This window comes from Myotis yumanensis, unplaced genomic scaffold (assembly GCF_028538775.1).
Source record: "Myotis yumanensis isolate MYYU_CA2020_CCGP unplaced genomic scaffold, mMyoYum1.0.hap1 SCAF_5, whole genome shotgun sequence".
NCBI classification, from domain to species: Eukaryota; Metazoa; Chordata; class Mammalia; order Chiroptera; family Vespertilionidae; genus Myotis; species Myotis yumanensis.
In genome coordinates, this window is record NW_027223756.1 from 24889370 (window position 1) to 24910518 (window position 21149).

General features: G+C 40.4%; 1 protein-coding gene across 1 annotated transcript in view; it reads left to right on the forward strand.

Moving 5' to 3' along the window:
- Positions 1–19541, forward strand: part of PRELID2 (PRELI domain containing 2) — a 134222-nt gene extending 114681 nt beyond the window's left edge. The window contains exon 8 of the transcript XR_011471507.1: positions 19514–19541. The gene's annotated coding sequence lies outside the window, so the exon portion shown is untranslated. The remainder of the gene's footprint in view (positions 1–19513) is intronic.
- Positions 19542–21149: the final 1608 nt, after the last annotated feature.

Here is a 21149-nt window from a genome sequence, read left to right on the forward strand (position 1 = left end):
CTTTTCCTAATCTCTTTGATTTGGGTGTGCGTCTTGGATGTGTTGAATTTTGCTTTTTTAACCAATCGGAAAGTATTATTGGTGTGTTAAACCCATTTCCATTTATTGATGTGTTGAGAGGTTTGACCTCAGTTGTATCAGTTGTATTTATGTGATGTAATGGGATGTGTATGTACATAAATAGTATTTCACTATCAACTTATTCTATTTGTTTGCTTTATCTCCTTCTACCTTTTTTTTGATATATATTTTAGTCATTTAGGAAGGTCTGGAATCTTGATCTAATGGCTATGCTTAGATGAACACCTTTATGTAATACCCTTAAGGTCTTCTGTTTTGAGTATAGTCTAATGCTTCTTTACCAGGAGCAATATTGAAATTAGCTAGCAATCTTTTCTTTCCCTTCCCCCCTTCTCCCATAGCATCTAATATAATTTGATGCTGAAGTAATGCCATTTTCCTCAATTAATACTTACAAGGCAATCTTGGAGCTTAATCTCCTTTCTTGGTGCTGTTTCCATTTTTCCACTATTCCTGAAAAGAAGGAAAAGGAAAATGGCAGCATCTTTTCTCATACCTCTACCTACCTCTTTCTCTCACACATCCTGGAGAAATGTGTAGGTTGGGGAATGAGACCAGATTTTCACAGGTGAAGGGGAACCTCGGAAGGTATTTTTTTATACTTTTTGGAGTGTTTTGTAAATGGAGAGATAATTACCACTATAGGGAGCAGCAACCTGCTGTCTTTTGTCACCCTGGGGGGAAACTGATGGGGAGGCAGTTTTTAGATTATTTGTAAGTCTGGACACTATGAGTCTATGATCCACCTGCCAGCAAACATCCTGTGCTCAAGTTTCACAGGAAGCTGCAATGCCATCTGCACTCAAGGGACACTGCAGATATGTCTAATGGGCATATCATTGGGAACTAGAGTGGATGTGAAGAGCCCTTCACCAAATATTCTGAACTGCCCAAGTCATTGAGCATGAGAAAGGGAAGGGGCTTCCTTCAGCTTGACTGATATTGAATTTCCAACATAGCCATCTGATAAAGAGATGTATAAATTTAACTTTTCAAAATATTCAGTGTTATGGAGTAAAATTCTGACCTCATCTCATGGTGCAAACTCCTAACACATAATATGAAATAATGGAATGAAAACTTAAGATACCAAAACAGCAAGCTGATTCAGGAAAGAAGATAATGGGGAGCCTGGAGTTTTCCCTAAGTGCTGGAGTATGGCCATGAGAGCTACAACCATGGGTGGGGAGAGATGTATTGGGCATATTGCTAATTCAAATACATGTCTCTTTCTGGTAGGTCTGGTAGACTTGAGAATCTCTGCACATTGTCTTCCTGTCTCAAATGTTGCTCTCTCCTCTAAAGATTTTCTTCTGACCTTGTATGAGCTTTTTGGCCTTACTTATCCCTCATAGAGTCAGAATATGGTTGGTTGGTGTCCAGAATGAGAGAAAGGACCCCTATGAAGGAGATGTTTTCCTGGGGTTCAAAGCTGTGCTGTATGTATTAGAATTCAAATAAAATTGGATGCCAGTATAAAATTTTTTATGACCCAAAGCTAGAAGAAAACCCCTGAATATCTGTGGAAAGATCGAGATTCCTTTAAAGTTGGGGACATGATGGCTATGGGTTGTATTTTCTGCCAGCCCCTTTCCTTGTTTTTCTTTGATCTTTTATTGCTCAGAGCCTTTCTGTCTTGAGATGAAGTAAAAGCTACAGTAATTTTTACTTTCTAATTTTTGTTGCCTTTAATGAATGAAATCAAGGCTGACTTTCATAGCAGCTCCCCTCCTTCTCTCCTTCCACATTTTTAATTACATGGGGAAGAAATGAGAGAGAGAAAGAAGTAGCTATAAAAGGTAGAAATAAGCTCTCATCATTTGAAGTGGTTTTTTTTTTTTCACACAGGTTCTGTGGGGGAATTCTGAGCATTAGTTCCAAAAATGCCATTCCTGTGCCAAAGCTGCTTTTAGATTTGGCTTTTGGGACCCTTTTTGTGAACTCTAGCACACATAATGAAAAACGTTGATTCTCAAAATAGAGGAAGGGTGGTGATGCCCTAAAATCATAGGCTAGATCAGTGGTTCTCAACGTTCTGGCCCTTTAAATACAGATCCTCATGTTGTGACCCAACCATAAAATTATTTTTGTTGCTACTTCATAACTGTAATGTTGCTACTGTTATGAATCGTAATGTAAATATCTGATATGCAGGATGGCGACCCCTGTGAAAGGGTCGTTCGACCGCCAAAGGGGTCATGACCCATAAGTTGAGATCCGCTGGGCTAGATCTATCCAAAAGTTTCTAAAGTGTGAGAATTCGCAATTTTTTCTCCCCCTGAATGTTAAAGATTATACTGGTTTTACCTTTTCAGTACTTACTCCTTCACTATCATTCTAGACTGGCTTCTTTCATTGTGGCAATGCAAAACTGGAGGAAATTGGGACAAGAAAGGTGAGATGGGCCTTTTTTAGGGCTGGGTGACAGATATTTTGAGGAGTTTGACAAGTGAGCTGTGGAAGAAGTTGTCTATGAAGGAAGCAGAGGGGAGAGAAAAATGAAAATTTTAAATAAATTATTCCTGAGGTCAATATTCCCCACTCATGGCATTTGAGAATACTAGTAAAGAAATTGAGTTATTTTAAAATTATTATCTGCTTATGGACTACAGTTCTTTGATTGCAATAATATTCTAAGACTAGTCCTCATGGGTGGTGCCATCAACACCTGAGGTTCTTGTTATAACTTTATTTCTGGTCTCTTATAGAACATTTCTGTAGGTCAAGTACGGAGAATAGGTTACATTTCACATATCAACTCTGATTGAGTAGTGTAACTTCTGAAGCTCTCTGTTGAGGATTATGAAACACCATGTAGGTCTTAGTGGGAAACAACACCCTGATTGATAGTGATGTCTGCATGGATATGAGATGCTGGTGGATATTCATATGCCACAGTCTTTTCCACAGAAATTGGAAAACATTCTTCAACACTTTTCTTGTGATCTAAAGGTACTGTGAGAGAGAAGACCTGAAGAACTCTGCTGTTTACAGCTGCTTTTTATTGTAAAAACTAAGTGGCAGAGTAATATCAAATTTTAATGGAGTAGAAGGGCACGAGCAAATGAACAGGAAACGTTTTCTTCCCCTCAACTTTGTTGAGATACAGTTGACATTTTACATTGTGAAAGTTTAAGTGTATTATGTGTTGATTCAGTACATTTATATATTGAAAAATTATTACTATTATAGTGTTAGCTAACACCTGCATCACATCACATAATTACCATTTCTTTTGTGGTGAGAACATTTAACATCTATTCTCTTAGCAACTTTCAAGTTTATAATACAATATTATTATTATTATTCCTCATACTAGTAGAGGATATTTTTTCAATTGTTTTTTTGTTTTTTTTTTTGTTTTTTTTTAGAGAGAGAGTGGAAGGGGGGAGAGACAGAGAGAGAGAGAGACTTTGATGTGAGAGAGACACATCTTACTGGTTGCCTCCTGCATTCACCCAGGGCTGGGGATGGAGCCAGCAACAGAGGTACCTGCCCTTGACTGGGAATCAGTCCTCGGGCTGATGCTCTATCCACTGAGCCAAAACAGCCTGGGCGATAATACAGTATTATTAACTGTTATCACTATGCTGTCCATTGGATCCCCAGAATTTATTCACCCTTTTACTGGAAGTTTGTACTCTGATATCTGCCTATTTTCACCCTCCTATCCCGTGCATAGTCTCTGATAATCACCATTTTACTCTCTATTGTTATGAGTTCAGCTTTTTTCCGTGTATAATTGAGACCATACAGTATTTGTCCTTTTCTGTCTCACTTGTTTTATTAACACAGCATTTTTTAAATGTAGAGAATTAAACTTTGGGTTCTGTGAAATGGAAGAATTGACCTTGATTTCACTACTCTGTTGGACCTAAAAGTTCCATTGGAGCTCTGAGCACAGCGTAGACTAACTGGGTTCAAAAAGTCAAGCATTTTGTTGTTTGAATTATTCATAATAACTATGTCCACTGCCTGGAATCCTTACAGCAACAGTTCTTAACCATTTTACCTTAAATCACCCCACATTTTATTAAAGTATTTTCCTCTTTATAAAGACAATTTTTCTAAGAAGAACATTTCTGTAGTTATAGAAAATTTGTTAGTAATGGTATCCATTTCTGGGCTAAATGTTTTGCATATACTAGCTTTTTGAATACCTATAAAAATCTTATCCCCATTTTATACTGAAACTAGAGGCCCAGTGCATGAATTTGTGCACGGGTGGGGTCCCTCGGCCTGGCCGGTGATTGAGGCTTATCTGGGGGCTGGCTGGCGGGGGGGGGGGGGGCGCGGGGGAGGATCCTAGGAGGTTGGCCGGCCTGCCCCCGAATCGGAGCCTATTGGGAGGTTGGCCAGCCGGTCAAGGGGCTGCCTGGCCAGGGGGAGGGATCACGGGAAGTTGGCCGGACAGGGTGGAGGGACTGCAGGAGGTTGGCCTACTGCCCCTCCACCCCCAATTGGGGCCTGGGGGAGGGGCTGTGGGAGGTTGGCCAGCCTGGGGGGAGGGGCCGTGGGAAGTTGGCTGTGGGAGCACACTGAACTCCTGCATTGAGCGTCTGCCCCCTGGTGGTCAGTGCGCATCATAGAGACTGGTTGACTGGTTGTTCCAGTTGTTCTAGTCGTTAGGCTTTTATATATATAGAAGATAATTGAAGCTTAGAGAAGTTACATAACCAGTGGACACCGTTCACTATATGAAGATCTCACTATTTATATATTTATATAAACTTGAGCTCTTAATCATACACTGTACTGCTAATTTGTTTGCTTATTCATTATTTACAGTACATTTTAAGGACTTGAGAAAAATGTAGTTGTTTTCTAGACCCAGCCCATGAGATCAGAGCACACTGTGCATGGGTTACAAAGATCCTGGACCTGACTCCAGCTCCCTGGAGTATGTGGAGCTGAATCCGACTGACAGAGTCTAGGAATCAAGAGATAGGTGTCAAGGTGACTCTGCTCAGGAAGCCACTAGTGAAGAGGTCTTGAAGAGAACAAAGAACAAAACTCTTGGTTTCTCTAGTTTGTTTTTTAATTCAACCAGTATTTTCTGAGTATCTGCAATGTACCATAGAGTGTGCTAGAAATCAGGGCTAGAATCCAGCAAGCACAGAATCAATCCTTATCTTCAGGGGACTTACCAGTATAAGCAGCTAGAGACTGAATGTTTATGTCCTCCCCAAAGTCACATTTTGAAACCTAATCCCAATACAATGGTATTATGGGAGGTGATTAGGTTATAAGGATGGACCCTCATGAATGGTATTTGTGCCTCTATGAAAGAAGCCCAGAGAGATCTCTCACCTCATTTGCCACGTGAAGAAAGCAAGAAGATGGCTGCATATGAACCACAAAGCAGGCTCTCATGAGAAGCCAGATCTGCCAGAACCTCAATTTTGGACTTCCCAGCCTCAGAACTGTGTGAAAAATACACTGGTTGTTTAAACTGCTCAGTCTGTTGTTATAGCTGCCTGAGCTGACTGTGACACAGGCTAATAAGCAATTAATCAGTTAACCTCTCAAATAAATGTAAAATGAAACAGTGGTAAGTGCTGTGAAGACAATGTATATGGTGCTGAGAGGGTCCAAGAGAGAGGTTTGACACCATTAGGAGTCAAGGAAAGCTTCTCTGAGGAAGAGGTGGTTTAACTGAGACCCAAAGCATGAGTTAATTTGGTGAAGAATATAGGGAAAATAATTCAAAGAGAGGGAGTGGAAGGGAAGGAGGAGAGAGAGAAAGAGAAACATCAATATGAGAGAGACACCTTGATTGGTTGCCTCCTGCACACGCCCCTATCAGGGCTGGGGAATCTGCAACACTTGACTAGGAATAGAACCCAAGACCCTTTGGTCCACTGAGCAACCAGCCACGGCAAGTCTTTAAACTTAGACTTAGGTTTCTTCTATTTGAAGATGAAATTATCGAAACTGGTAAACCAGCTGTGAGGATTTGGGAAAGCTAGTTACTGTCTCTGAGTCACTTTCCTTATCTATGATGTGGATAATAGTCCTACTTGCTGCATTGAAATATGTTTGTGAAGATTTTACTTAGAGTACCTTATATGCTTAGTATAATGCTTACCAAATAGTTGCTAAAAATGTTGCTATAGAGATGAATAATAATCCTTTTTCATATATGGGTCAGAGAGGATTGACTCTTATTATATATGGCACCATGTCTACAAGTATTACATTAGCCAACTGTTTAGAAATAAATAAATAAATAAATAAATAAATAACTATATTTTCTTTTTTTTTACCGTGATTTATTTTGATTTTGGGGGTTTTGTAAGGACATGTAAACAAATCCTAGACTTTCTGGATAACATTTAAAAAACTTTTAAATGTTTCATTTCAATGTGATTACATTGGTTCTGTAGATGAATCAGTTTGGTTATTATATTATCAGAAAACACCAGCTGGGTGGTTACTAGAAAAGAAATCATTCCTTTGACTGTAATCTCCCTATATTTTGTTGAAGGATTTAACACACATAATAACCATTGTGGGGATCATTCTGGCAGTATTTATTCATTTACTCTGTTGCCGAAGAACACTGAATTAATTTTGTTAATTCTTGAACGTATGGATCAATAGCCTGGTTCTTCTTTTCCTGAAATCCTGGTCAGACTTTTGGACCACGATGAACACTTCACAAGGTATGTGACACTTCCAAAATGAATTGGATGACTCAAAGCCCAAACTTGCTTTTGAGCATCAAGCCTGAAATACTTTTTACCCCCTGTCCCCCCCACTGCTTTTTGTCTCTATCTGAATTCTCTGGGTGATTTCTAAAATTATATCTTCCCTTGAATGTTCCAAAACATCATACCCACTGGCTGGTGTTATATGCATACCCACTTGCTGGTATTAGAAGCTAATATTTGAGTGCCAGGCATGGTGCTGCGGGTGCTAGGGGTTTATATGATAGTTGTTATCTTCATGTACCATATGAAGATCTAGGATCCGAGAGTGAAATAACTTGCTGGTCACTATTTAGTAGGTTGCACAGGGAGTTTGAACTTAAGCTTGCCTTACTCCAAAGCCACCTTACTGGAGAAGCAGTGTAACATGTGAGAAGCAGTTATTACTTGGTCAACAAGGGCTACAGTGCCAGGTGCCAGTGTCCACCTGATGGCTCTGCACTTACTACTGCTATCCTAGGCAAGTGACTTAACTGCCTTGTGACTCAGTTTCCTCACTCTTATAATGGAAATAATGTTAGTACTATGCCAAAGGGTTATTGTGAAGATTAAATGAGCAAATGTATACATGAAGCACCCAGAATAATGCCTGGCACAAGGAAGTGCTAGATGTGTTTGTTAAGTAAAACATATGATGTGCTCCTCGCAGCTGGGTAAATGTGTCTGCATTGCAGTATTGCCACTTTGAAATCAATGTCATTGTTTGTTTTGTAACAGAACTAGAAATACCTTTGAGCAAGTTGCTTTTTCTTGACAACACAACCAGAATTCAGCAGACTGGAATCTGAATGCAGGGCTTTAAAACTGGAAAGGTAGTGTGTTTTCTACTAGCTCAGTCACAGAGTGGAACACTTTGGGGAGTTAACAGAGGGAGAAGAACTCACTAATGGTATAAATTCTTAGCCTAACATTCATGCAAGCTTCGTATACTTTTCAGGGATTAACTATGAATGATCAGGGATTTTCTTTGCATATTGAGTCTTAAAAATCAAATACTAGTATGATTTCAAATAAAAGTTCAGGAACAATGCCTATATATCTATATTCACTAGAGCTTTCCCATTTCCTTTTTTTGTCTTGTGCCATTAACAAAAGCTTGTGTTTTCTTATTCATTTTAACTGCTTTATCTTCTCTTGTTACAGTAAGAGGTTTTCTATATTTTAAATTGGTCACACATAAGCCGTTTTTTAATGATTGCATCGGTTCTGAATCAGTGTGCTATAAATAAACACAAAAACTGGAATAAATTTTATTAGCAAGTTAACATAATACATATCACAGAACACTTCACATAAATTCCCTTCTGTGCTTATCAAGCAAGGACTCGAGAAATGCTTGTCTTTGCAAGCTACACCAAGACTCATAAATTGCTTCATAGAATGAGGAAATATTTGGTAAAAAGACAGTTAATACCCATGTTCCCAGGAGACTGAAATGCAGCTCCTATACATGTCCAAAGAATTAAGGAAAAAGTGTTTGTCCTTATCCTGTTCTTGAAGGCTCTGCCACTGAGTACCATGAAATGGGTGAGATAGGCTCAGGTTGGTAGGGAAAAGAGACATACAAACTCAATATTCATCATTGGGTGTGTGTATACAATTATTATTTTCCTTCCTGGAATAGATTCTTCCTTTTTCTGGGAATAACATGACCGTCTTCCTTTGATGAACCCAGTCTTCTCCACTGTCTGTCAATACGGTTTGGGTAGAGTGGATTTATCCCTCTTGCTTCAGGGATGGAATCTGACCCAGACCTGGACAATTGGCACATTTCATCTGATTGACCATGATGATTGGTTCAGGGTGGTCCAAGACAGCCAAATAAGATTCAATTCTGAGGCTTCTATTGGAACTATTAGAAAAGAAAATGTCCTGTAGGTAGACTTTCAGCTGAAGCAGCCCCCAAGTGGGAACCAACTGCGTGGAATTAGGTCAACACAGAAGAAGGCCTAGAAATGAAAGAATCAGGCATGAAGGTATTATTTGAGCACCTTGATTTGGTCATGTCTGAAAACTCTGTCTTCAAACTTTTCATTGACACAAAGGGATAGTATATTCCTATTTTTATTATAATTTGGGATATTTCTTATTTTTTAAGCTAGTTTGACTTGGTTTATATCACTTGCAATGCAGAGGTTCTCATTAAAAAACTATAATGAAAAGCACCATCATAGTCATATGAACAAAAGATCTTGGGGTATCCTGGACGGAGAGACTAAGGAGTGACATTTGAATTGAGCTTTGAAGGTTGTGTACAATTTAATAAGAGGAATATGTATGGTAGGTGAAACCATCTCAGAGAAAAAGAGCAACATGTGAGAAGAGGAGGGGCATTTTAGGGAATGTGAGAATCGGGGTTACTGGGGCATAGTGTTGGGGTGAGGAGTGATGAGAGATGGGCTGGAGCTCAGGATTCTAGGGCATTATATACCACACTAGAGACCTTGGCAATGTGAGCCTCGGGAGGAATGACATGGCTAGATGTGCTTGTTCGATGGCTTACTGCATTAGCGAGTGTGACCTATAAGCAGGTAAGCTGATTTGAAAGCTGTGACAAACTCAGGAAAGAAAAGATTCACAGACTAACGTCAGTAAATATGTGGCATAATTACTGTCTTTTCCCTCTCCTGAATCTACTACTAAAGGAGACATTGCTAATTGACCAACCTTTTCCCCAATTTGGTATTTTCAGCAGTGTTCCAGATAGCCATTCCCAATTATTAGTAGATATTGCTACTCGAGTTGAACCCTACCTGATATTCTAGTCCAGTGGTTGGCAAACTGCGGCTCGGCAAACCGCGGCTCGCGAGCCACATGCGGCTCTTTGGCCCCTTGAGTGTGGCTCTTCCACAAAATACCGACTTCTGCACATGGGCCACGAAGTTTCAATCGCACTGTACCTGCGCGCCCGCACGTGGTATTTTGTGGAAGAGCCACACTCAAGGGGCCAAAAAGCCGCATGTGACTCGCGAGCCGTGGTTTGCCGACCACGGTTCTAGTCCATTCAGTAAATAGTCAATATGGATATGTAACGAGACTGTAATTCTCTTGCTTTAGGTTCTTTGGGTTGTATCATAGAGCTGAAACTCTGCTTTTTTGACTTGAAGAAGTAAATGGATAAGCATTTGCTGAGCAGGAAAAATACAGGGGTAGGCAAAAGTAGGTTAATAATAATAATAATAATAATGCAATAATAAATAATACAAGAATAAACTGTTTTTGCATACTTATAACTGTAAACCTACTTCTGCCCACACCTGTATTTTGAGTGAAATCTCAGCCTCTAAGAGAGATTGCCACTTTTCTTCTTCTCTCAATTCAAACACAAGGCCTGGCCCAGCAACAAAAACAAAGTTGATGGACTCCATGGGGGCCTCTGTCTGGCTCAAGCTACTTTTAATGGGATGTGAAGCACATGCATTTCCTTGAGATCACAGTTTTAAATCTGACCCGTGGCCATAGAACCACTGTCTGACAGCTCCTTGGCAGCCGCTGTGAAATGAGTTATTGGTCTCAGGACCATTTCTAGTAGCCTGAGTCCACTTCAGCAAAGCCGTTCTGGAGTTACTGCCCGAGAGGGAGTGCTCAACTGAAAGGCAAAGGAATAAATGGAGACGGAGCTGCTCCATCCACCCACCAAAGAGGTTTCCCACAGCCCCTCTGAGGCCTGTGGGTTAAAGGCTACAGCAAGAGCTTCCATTGCAGAAAGGACACAGTAGGCAGGGTGGTGTGCATTCTTTTGCTAACTCAAAGACACAGATTCACGAAGCAGGAGCCCGAATGGCTGTGGAATTAAGAGGCCTGTCCCCTAGAGAGCAGAGAGAGCTGCTTCCCCAGATCAAATTTGCATTGTAATTAAAGGAGAGAAATCCTCAATTTGGACAAAACCAGAAGCCATATAGGAAGGAACCTGGATCTTGGATGTGAAGGTTTGAAACTTTTTGAAGGCTTCTCTCATTCTGATGCTCGGTACAGTTGTATTCTTACCATCTTTGTAAGAGATTGGTTGGTTTGCTTGAGATTTCATCTGTGTAATGGTAGGTCAGGATTCATTCACAGTAGGATATTGATCTAGACAGGTGCCTGCACTGGATCCAGAGATATCCAGTCATCGACTGGAAAACATGACCACTAAACAGAATCCTGTATTTGCATCTAGTGTAGGCACTCCTTGACAAAACTGTCAAGGCTCTGCTCACCCCTCCTTTGGCCACGCTCTGTCTATTCTCTTTGTTATCCTGAGATGTAGGGCCCTCTGTTCCTGGGAAAATATAACCTGCTCCTTCTAATTTTTCTCCTTTTCAAAGTTACCCAGCATCCTGGGTCACATCCCTTCAGAGGTTTTCCTCTTAACTTGTCTATATACCTTTTAGAAGAAGTGAGTCTTAAATAGCTCATGTATTTTGCATTCTTAGTGGTACTTCCAAGCATAATGCTTTGTTTTTGGTGGCTTGTCTGTTTTTTAGGTCATGGAATCATGTTTGTGGTGTGAATCTCAGGCAGTGATAGGCCAGTGGAGGAAGTGCGTTGGATTATGGTGGTTTCCATTGAAGCAATTCATTCTTCTGTCTGAATACTTCCAGGAAGTGGCTTTCTAGCAGAAATGGCCTGAAAAATAAAGATCTGTAATTATATGTGAATTGATCTTTCCTATGTCTGTTGGAATATAGAATTAAGTGGGTCATGTAATACTGCATAGCATTGGGTATGATTTGGTGCAAAGGACAGAAAAGACACAGAGCACACCATTAAGCTGGTGCCGAAAGAGACTATCTCTTCACTGAAACACAAAGAAACCCAGGTATGCATATTGTTTTCATATATGAAAAGCAGAGTTAAGGCAATAAATGCTTTCACTTAAATAAATATTGAAAGTCAAGATTAGATCATTTTGTACCTTTCTCTATTTCCAAGGATAAGCATGATGACTGGCATAACAAAGGCACTCAAGAGCTGTTTTGTAATCTATGGAATAAGATTGAGGTTAGCTCCTGCTCTTTACCCACAGAGACTCAAATATAAGATAATCTTGAATGTTAGGTCATCTTGCATTTTCTCCAAAGAGAATTAGTGTTTAAAAGGTGTGTTTTTTTGTCCAATTGAATATACATACTTCCAAGTCTATAGATGAAATAGTTGCCGATCTACAAATACTTTTTAAGTTATTCAGTTCATTATGCACATATATTTTAGGAGTGAATGTATTAATTTAGAATTACTTTTTTCCCCTTTTATATATTTTGAGACTATTTTAACCAAACTCTTCAGATGCATTTTTTTATATTAGTGTCCTTGACATTGTTCCCTCTTCTGCTCCTATCACTTCTGACAATTCACGTTGTTCAAAGGAAACTTAGGCTGTTGCCCAAAGATATGTCATAGTTGACAGTATAACACTGAATTATGCAGAATCCCATTGGCATCAGTTGTCCTGATGCTGGTTCTGGAATCCATTAATTTTTTATTTTGGAGATCTTTTGGTCGTTTAGAAAGCACTGCTGTTAGTTCTCGAGCCATCGAGGGATCACATTTTTTCTCAGCCTTCCCCATCAGTAACAGAGTATAGCAGGAATCTTTCTTCTCGGGTTTACTTTTGGGCTCAGTTCTGTCTAGAGAATTAGGAGGAGGGCTGGGAGCTGTAGCAGGAGGCTCAGAACAGGGAAGAAAGGCATGGGGGGTGGTATCGTCTAGCCCTGGGATGGATTGTGAAGACTTTAGGACACAGAGCTAGAAGGCTTTGTGGAGATGATAGGATTCAACACTCAAAATTTAGAAAAGAAACACACACACAAAGTCTAGGGGAGGCTTGTGTCCCAGGATATGACTCTTCCGTTGACCACTGCATGGTCTGTCCTCCAAGGAAACCTGTGCATTCCTATTCTTGCTCCTTATTAATTATGAACCCTCAGGCAAAGGACTTAGCTTCTGTGAACCTGAGCTTTATTATCTTCATGAAATGAAGCAATACTTGCCATGGTGATTTAGTGAACTGAGATGAAATAATACATGTAAAATGCTCATCACACTATCTGGTACAGTAGCTCACTGTGCAGTAGCTACTCCTATTACTGCTACTAGAGTTATTGTTGTTATTTTGTATTTGTAGGCCTTTTTCTAGGCATAAAGTGCCCTACTGCTACCCTGTTTCAAAATCTTCCCACCAAGACCCACTGTACTTTGATACTGAATATATAAGAAAATATAAAAACAACTAAGAATTCTGTTAAATGAAGTTGTATTATGTTATTCATAACATTTCCCTTTCCTTTACCTTCAGAACTCTTAGTCCTCCTTAATGAATCAGATCAAATGTTACCTTTTCTAAGAAGCTATCCTGTCCCTGCCAAACTGAGATAGTGATGATCTGAATGCTGGAAATGTGGGGTAAAGGTGACTTGGTGTGTGTGTGTATGTGTGTTTGTGTGTGTGTATTAAAACTCAGGGAGTAGCAAAAAGTATTATCTAAATATTGTGATTTAGTCACTTATCAGTTTGACTTGAAACAAAAGAAAGCAAGGTATTTTCTTTCCTGCAGTACCTTCTTAAGTCAGAAGTCTATTTTATTTATCCTCCTTGTTTGAGAAAATGAGCCCAGCTCCTGACAGAAGCAGTACGTTAGATATTGGTAAGAACTGGTCATTAGAGTTCCAATTAACAAATGTCTCATTGCTGCTCACTCAGTACATGTAAGTTACAGAGGTGCGTGCTGAGTCCTGGAAACATCAGTGTGGCATTCTGCAAAAATATGGCAACTGTTGTTTTCTCTTCCTACCTGAAAAGCACAATTTAAAAGCATACTTTTTATTTTCGTTTGAATTGCTCTATCTAGAAAAATCGATAGTGCACTTACCTGAGGCTGGGTGCCCAGAGGCCACATTCTGAAGTCCTTGTTTCTCCACCCAAAGGTGAAGGGTAAGTACAAGTGGCTTAAGAAGCAGTTCAAAGAATGGGACAGGAAAGGCTGCTGTGGCTCCCTTTCCTGCCGTGCCCTCCTCCCCCTTCTTCTGAGCTAGGAGAGCTCTTTTTCTCTGACTCTACCAGCCTTCAATTTTATACACTAAAACTTTCTAGCAGTTAGGCCCATGCCTGCTTTTGAAAATCCGTTTAACTAACATTTGTTGAGTAATTGCTATGTGCGAAGGACTACAATAGTTTCTGTGAGTTCTGCCTTAAATCAAATAGTCTAGTATGGTGAGAAAAATGTACACATAGTTAGGAAGGTGTGAAATGGGAATAAACCGGTTTCTTATTGTGAACTATGGCTGAAAGGAACCAGCCACAAAGTTCCAGCTAGAAACAGTGAGATATTGGTGCTAGCCTTCATCCTGCCTGGGTTACTGGTGGGCACTCTCTGGGATCCAGGGAATAACTATTATTGCAGTTAGGAAGTGAAATACATACTGGCTCCATGATCTCTGTCTGTGCCACTTCCTTTTTGATCTGTCCTTTCCCCTGACTTCAGCCTCATCTCATGTTGGACTCGACTCTGCTCCTTGCACTCCAGGCACAGTTCCCCACAAGCTGAGTTCTTTCTGTCTCAAGTTCTAATGTGTCTGCCTCAAACCTCCCATCTCGCCAATCCCAGAACCGTACCATCTCTTCATGGAGGCTTTTCTGGAATACACTACCTCCTCTCAATTAATTACCGTTTATCTGTTTTATTTCCTTCTTAGCACTTAACTGTAACTGTCTTGCTTACTTATTTGTTTACATGTACGGCTCCAGCCTCATGAAAGCATATGTAAGTCCATGCTGTGTAGAGCTGGGCACTAGTTTCAGGAGGTCTCAGTGGCTGGATCTGTGCAGGGTTGGGGCTAGGTGGGAGTGTAAGACCACCGTTTGACCACCTTTTCTATCTGCCTCTGGTTTTGCTTTCACTTTGCTTCCTTTAACATGTTTTCTTCACAGTCCTGACAATTGCCACATCAACATCCTCCTATATAATAAAGAGCTAATATGCTAATTAGACCAGACAGCTGTACGACCTTCTGGAAAGACCAGTGGGTGGGGGATGGGGTCGTGGGGCCACAAGGCAGCCGGGGCTGCGAAGGCCTACGATTGTGCGAATTTTGTGCATCAGGCCTCTAGTTGCATAAAAAAAGGAGCTCATTTTAGAGCATGTACCCAGGAGTCTCTTCTTTCTCTTTCCCTCCTTGGCTAATCATCTTTGCAGGGATGTTGTCTTCTTCACAGTTGTAGCCTCAGTGCCTAGCACATTGCCTGGCACACAGTAGGTACTCAATAAATGGTAACTGAAATTATCTGACACATTGATGGCTGTGTGACTTTGGCATGTTCTATGACTTCTTTAAGTATCAGTTTATTAGCCTGTAGAATATGGGAGGGAAAGGGGGAATAATGGCATCTCCATTGCCAAGATGTTGAGAAGAGGGAGGGAGATAAAGAACGTAGATGCCTAACATGTCATTGGTGATAGGGTGGAAATTTCATGAATAAAAAGGGGACCCTTTGAGTCTCTGTTTCTCTTGGAGAAGAAACCTTTAATGCTCTGTCCTTGAGGCAGAGTCAACATTCAAGAAGTCTAGAGTTTGTGCCTGTCAGCACTTTTGAGCTCATTTCACTTTCAGCTAAGTCCTTGATGAGGCCAGAGTCTTTCAGTAATTGCCATGTGTGAGTCTTTATGTTTTTGTTCTTTTTAACCCCCGCCCCCCCCCCCCCCCCCACACACCGATTCCTTATTTTAACAAAATTCACTGTTGGATTGATGCATTCATGTTGATCTACACATTGCCAGTTCATTTTTGGACATGTCTCCTTAGCATATATGAACGAATTTCAGGCTATACCTCTAAGTGGATGTACTGAGCTAAAAGCTATACACATCCTTTTCACCACAATAATTTAAAAAATGTGTACACATCTTCAATTTTACTAGTTACACCTAATTTCTTACCAGTATGGCTGTGAAATAGTTTCCACTCCCCTAATTACTATATGAAGGTCCTTATTTCTCTATATCATAACCACTGGTTGGTGTTGTCAAGTTTGCATTTTTTTGGCCATTAATGTTTGTGAAATGGCATCTCATTATCGTCTTAATTTGCATTTCTGTTCTTACTTAATGAGGTTTATCATCATTTATGTTGTATTGGCTGTTTAGCTATTCTCTTCTGAAACTTGTCTGTTAATATCCTTTATCTATATTTCTGTGTTTTTTTTCTTGTTGACTTGTATTTTTGGATACTAAGCCTTTGTCAGTTACACATATTGCAAATATTTTCTCCCTGATTGTGATTGGCTTATATTTTAGCTTATTTATGGTGCCTTTGGTGTTGAGAAGAACTATTACATTTTAAATATTTCATTTAAATATTACATTTAAAATTTTTCCATCTTTTATTTTTGGCTTATACTTAATCCTTTCCTCACTCAAATCATAAATGTATTATTCTGTATTTTTTCAAATTTAAATTTTTTTTTGCCTCTTTACATTTAAGCTGTAGCACACCAGAAACTCTGGTATAAAATATGATTATAATGTAATTTGTTTTACAATATTGATATTCATCATTTATTTAACAGGACATCTTCCTTCCTTGATTAGTAATTCATTCATTCCTTCCTTCCTTCCTTCCCTCCCTCGCTCCTTCCCTCCCTCCTTCCCTCCCTCCCTCCCTCCCTCCCTCTACTCATTCCTACCTATCTACCCTATCAGCTACTTACCTATCTACCTATCTAATATGTTTCTGGATTCTATTCTCTTTGTTTATTTTTCCATGTGACAATATCAAACTGTCTTAATTACTATAGTTTTGTTATTTGGGGGGTGAATTCTCACGTTGTACTTGAAAGTTGTCTTAAATACTCTTGGACTTGCCCTTTCCAAGTGAATTTTTGATTCGTTTGATTTCCAATTTTTGATATACTGGTTCCAAGAAACATTTGTGTACTATTGAAAAAAGTGAGTGCAATGACATATACCAATAAACACAGACCTTAAAGTTAGGAGATAATCGGGGGTGGTGGAGACTGTGCAACATTGAAGGGCACATGTCTTGTTCAAAGGGGGCAGATTCTCTTTAGCTTCAGCTGATTTTTGCCATCTGGGAATATAGACAGTGCCAGAGAGAAAAATGAAATTTAAGCGAATCTGAAAAGCTGATGATTTTTTAACATGAAATTTTCCATTTATTAAATGTTAGTTCAATTTTTTAATAAAACTTTGTATGGACCAAAAGTGAACATCTCTGAAGGCCAATCCCAGGCACTTTCCTGACATCAGACTTAATAGTTTTTGGGTCACATTGGGCAGGAAAAAGGAGGAAAGAAGGCTAAGATTTGGGGTGAGGAATCTTGGGGCCATAATGAGACATTAAGGTGCTTATGTTTGTAGCCTCAGTGGATCCAGAGTATATCCCAAAGCACTTATTCCAATATCAGATCTTTTGGCTCTGATTGATCGTTCTCAGGGAATTTGCCATTTTGAAAAGAGGCCTCCAGGTGGCAGAAGCAATGCATTCTACCTATGCTCAGACCTCTGTGACCCCACCCCACCTTGCTCTTCTCCCTCTGGTTTTCAAGCAGTGCTCTGTGTTTTTAGAATTAGGATTTATAGTAATTAACTCACTCTTATCCATATCCCCAGTGCATTAAGTATACAATGTTTTATTTCTGAAATTGCCTCCTAACAATGTGCTATGACCCAAAATGGTCTTCTAGACTTTTATGTAGGAGATATTTATTTTCCTATTAGGTGCAATGTTAAACTTGCTTTTTAGGGACCTGCATAAATGGTCTTTTAAAGCTAGAGTTACATGTTTTTGTAAAGACCAAGCTATTTCTTGCTCATTTTGCTGTTTATTTCATGCTGATTCACTTGAAGAATAGACTCTTAGACCTAAAGCACCACCTAATCCAGGTCTAAACCATCATTTTAGGTATAACATACTTTCCTAGCCTGTTTGAACTGGCTTCAACCCAAGCTGGTATGGACTCCTGTGCCAAGAATTAGCAAGTATTGAGCAATGCCTACACCTATTTTCGTCATAGAAAAAACAATCTAGGACAACAGGTCATGACTTTTCTGTGATTTCTGGGTGCCAAAAAGGATGCATGCCAGGGACTGCATCACCATAAGATATAACAATATAAAAATGTTCTAGGTTCTTCCCATCTGTTTTTGTTCAGAGAATCCATCTTGCTCCAGACAGATATGGTTAAAGGAAACATTCACACATTGTACTGACTCATGTCATTGCACTGACTCATGTCGATGGTACCTTCCTTCACTTAATAAATGTTTAACTCAAGGATCAGGAAATAAAGTAACATCCAAAACAGATACAATTCTTGCTCTCTTAGAACTTACATTACATAGCATGGGGAGGGGACTGACAGTAAACATATAAATAAATAAGATTATTTTATTTTTTAAATATATTTTTATTGATTTCAGAGAGGAAGTGGGAGAGAGAGATAGAAACATTAGTGACGAGAGAGAATCATTGATTGGCTGCTTCCTGCAACACCCCACACTGGGGATCAAGCCCACAACCTAGGCATATGCCCTGACCTGGAATTGAATTGTGACCTCCTAGTTCATAGGTCGACACTCACCCACTGAGCCACACCTGCCAGGCAATAAGATTGTTTTAGATAGTAATAAGTACTTGGAAGACAGTTCACAAAAGAATAGTGTAGTGTAGTGGTCACCAACCGGTGGTTCATGGACCACTGGTGGTCCGTGAGGTCTGAAAGGTTGGCGACCACTGGTGTAGAGGGTGTGTGTATGTGTGAGTAGGGTGAGGAGGGCTATGTTGTCTTAATGACAGCCGCTCTGAATATGCCATAGTAGTGTGTACCATCATCACATGCATAAAGTACAATGCCAGAGTATTTCTAGTACCCATTCAGTGGGGAACACTTCATGAAGCAGCTTGAGTCAGGTATCTTCACAGCCTCCTAATATAAAATCACAGTAGTCATCATTGTCATAGTAGTAATACTGATAGTGCTAATAATAATAGCATTCGTAGTACAGACAATTGTGAAGTACATTAGGAGTGCTTTCACATTTGTCTTACTAAAATAATGCTGAGACTTTGAAAAAGTCACTTCTTACCTTCTCATCTATTCAAAGAGGCAATTAAAGCTGATGACCTATGGTTTCTTCCATGCTCTGTTCAAAAAAGGGAAGAGTGTGGAATCCTCTAGCTCCTTATATGCCATCTCCTTAATACTGAATTTCTCTTCCAATTGGTTATTATTCATTTCATCTTTTATATATATATATATATATATATATATATATATATATATATAAATATTTGTAATAGTTAAGTGTGCATTCAGTTCTGAGAGCTGCTTTCTGTGGTGGAGAAATCCCTCTTCTGGTCAAGTTTTTGGGACTTCTTTCCAAGGAGAAAAAGCAGTTGAAAATATATAGACATAATATGGGGTAGAGATGAGGAGGTTAGGTTTTAGAGTCTGAAAGACCTGGGTTTGAGTTCTATTTCCACCATTTTCCAAGTGTGGGGCACTGGAAAATAGCTTGACCTTTTTGAGATTTTTTTACTTACCTGTGTAAAATGGGAACAATGGTAGTATCTACCTCATTGGATTTTTATAAGGTTTATATGAAATAATGCATATAAAATGTCTATTATATAGTGCCTAATAAATGTTAGTTGCTATTATCATTATTTCAGTGTATCTGAAGATACTTAGAACTGATTATCTTTTTTCTTTATTTTTTATTTCAGGAGGCACAGGGAAAGAAAGACAGAAGCGTTAATGAAAAGAGAGAATCATTGATGGACTGCCTCCTGCACGCCCCTACTGGAGATGGAGCCTGCAACTGGGCATATGCTCTGACCAGGAATCCAACCATGACCTCCTAAGTTCAAGGTCGATGCTCAACCACTGAGCCACGCCGGCCAGGCAGGACTGATTATCTTTTCCTGATTAGTTTCTGATCTGAATAAAATATGAAACAATTCTGTTTGGAGGATCTTTGGTCTAACCTCCTATGTGAAGCTTAGTGGCTTTTATTTAGATCCCATAAATGGTGGAAGTTTATTCTCTGCTTCAGTATCTCCTGCCTTGAGGAGTTGACTTCCTCCTTCCATTAACAGAATGGTTTTATTGAAAATGTAAAATTTGAAAATAGTGGAAATAGTTTGGAAAAGGAGAAAAATGGTTATCGAACATCTCCCCTGCAAAGGAATTATTTGCATTAAAAAAAAAAAATAGCCGTGGCCGGTGTGCTCAGTGGTTAGAGTGTTGGCCTGTGCACCAAAGGGTCTTGAGTTTTATTTCTGTTCCAGAGCTGTATCTGGGTTGAGGGTTCCTTCCTTGCTTCCAGTTGGGGTGGATGTGGGAGGCAATCAGTTGATGTGTCTCTCTCATATTCATGTTTCTCTCTCTCTCTCTCCCTCTCTCCCTTTATCTCTGGCTCTCCCTTTCTCTTCCCCTCCCTCCCTCCCCTCTCTCTGAAAAGCAATGGGAAAAAAATCCTCATGTGAGGATTAATAACAGCAACTATCTATACTAATAAAAGGGTAATATGCTAATTAGACTGGTTCGACCAGACATCTTCCAGTCATCCAGTCCTCCTTCTGGACAAAGCCACAGTGGCAGGGGCCGAGGCAGAGGCGGTTAGGGGTGATCAGGCTGGCAGGGGAGGTCAGTTAGGGGCAATCAGGCCAGCAGGGGAGGGTGGTTAGGGGCCATCAGGTTGGCAGGGGATGGCAGTTAGCGGCAATCAGGCTGGCAGAGGAGGGCGGTTAGAAGCGATCAGGCTGGCAGGCAGAGGGATTAGGGGCAATCAGGCCAGCAGGCAGAGTGGTTAGGGGCAATCAGGCAGGCAGGCAGGTGAGTGTTTAGGAGCCAGTAATCCCAGATTACAAGAGGGATGTCTGGCTGCTGGTTTAGGAATTGGACCTAAACTGGCAGTTGGACATCCCATGAGGGGTCCTGGGTTAGAAAGGGTGCAGGCCTGGCTGAGGGACCCCTCCCCCACACAAATTTTGTGCACTGGGCCTCTAGTGTGTGTGTGTGTGTGTGTGTGTGTGTGTGTGTGTGTGTATAGTAGACAAATAATAGACAAATATGTAAATTGACCATCCCTCCATGATGCCCACAGCCAATCAGGAGTGAAGTATGCAAATTAACCCAACAAAGATGGCAGGCCTGTGGGTAGTGTGCACGTGCACAGGTGCTGAGCGGCCGGGGGTGGGGCAGGACACCCGCTGGCTGCTTCGGGCCTACGCGCGCAGGCGCCGAGCAGCCAGGAGTGGGGTGGGATGCCCACTGGCCCGCCACGTTGCCGGGGCGACACAGCGGGCATCCCTGGGACCCCGCCCACTCCGAGCCTGTGGCCAGCACGTGTGTGCGCCG